The 1,012-nt window shown below is 37.5% G+C and overlaps 1 protein-coding gene across 1 annotated transcript in view; it reads left to right on the top strand.

Annotated features, from left to right (window-relative positions):
• The window catches only part of LOC105535254 (putative V-set and immunoglobulin domain-containing-like protein IGHV4OR15-8), a gene marked incomplete at its 3' end in the record, with an annotated part of 16,289 nt that overhangs the window by 575 nt on the left and 14,702 nt on the right, over nucleotides 1–1,012 (top strand). The window lies entirely within an intron of this gene.

Raw genomic sequence — 1,012 nt, 5'->3', positions numbered from 1 at the left:
ATGAGTACATGTTTGATATCTGTGTAGAGGGAGAAGCGTTCTACTACCTCAGGCAATGGACTGGCCTGTGGAAAGCATAGGGGTCTGAGTTCTCTGCTCATTTCCTGAGAGAGGGACAAAGCTGGACAGAGATAAACCACTTATCCTTGCAGGTTAAGTTCACTATCAAGTGTTATACACTTGTGATAGCAGATTTTGTATTAGATTTTACCCATCAACATCAGAACAGGACTGATGCTTGCAGGTAAGACCCAGCTGTGATGGTAGTAAAAGTGTTTATGCTTTTTCAAAAAAATTACTTATAGTTTATTGTGAATATATTGTAAGTCTATGTAATTATGAGGTATAGGTGATACTTTGATATAGGCATGTGATGTGTAATAATCTCATCATAGTAAATGGAGTACCTGTCCCCTGAAGCATTTGTCGTTGGTGTTTCAAGAACTCCAATTACACTCTTTTAGTTAGTTAAACTGTAAAAATTAAATTATTATTGGCTATAATCACTTTGTTGTGCTATCAGCTGATGGTCTCATTCATTCTTTCTAAATTCATTTTGTACTCATTAACAGCCTACACTTTTTTCACATCTCCCCCGTTATCCCCCACAGCCTCAGAGAACCATCCTTCTACTCTCCAACTCTATGAGTTCAATGGTTTTCTTTCCATGAAATATAATTATTTATTCTGTTCTGTGTATGAGCATATCCTAGCAATCCTGTACACATCTACATAGATGTCTATAAGCCTATGAATTATTCTGTGTAAATAAACATTTGTCTGATGGAGATAGATTATTTATTATATAATTCACCAAACTAATGTCAAATGCCCAGGCTGCAATACCACAAACTCTAAGGTATGTTCATGCAATTCAATGAAGGAGAAAGTCTTTCAGACACAGGTGTACCTGACACGATAAATATGTGGGTGAGGACTGTGGGCTTGAGTGTCATTGTCCAGCCATGTTTCAGAAGTGTGACCTGTCAGGGAAGAACCAGAGTTCCTTGTG

This window comes from Mandrillus leucophaeus, unplaced genomic scaffold, assembly GCF_000951045.1.
Source record: "Mandrillus leucophaeus isolate KB7577 unplaced genomic scaffold, Mleu.le_1.0 Scaffold1435, whole genome shotgun sequence".
Lineage (NCBI taxonomy): Eukaryota > Metazoa > Chordata > Mammalia > Primates > Cercopithecidae > Mandrillus > Mandrillus leucophaeus.
The sequence above is the reverse complement of the archived record's forward strand: the minus strand, read 5'-3'. Positions and strand labels throughout refer to the sequence as shown.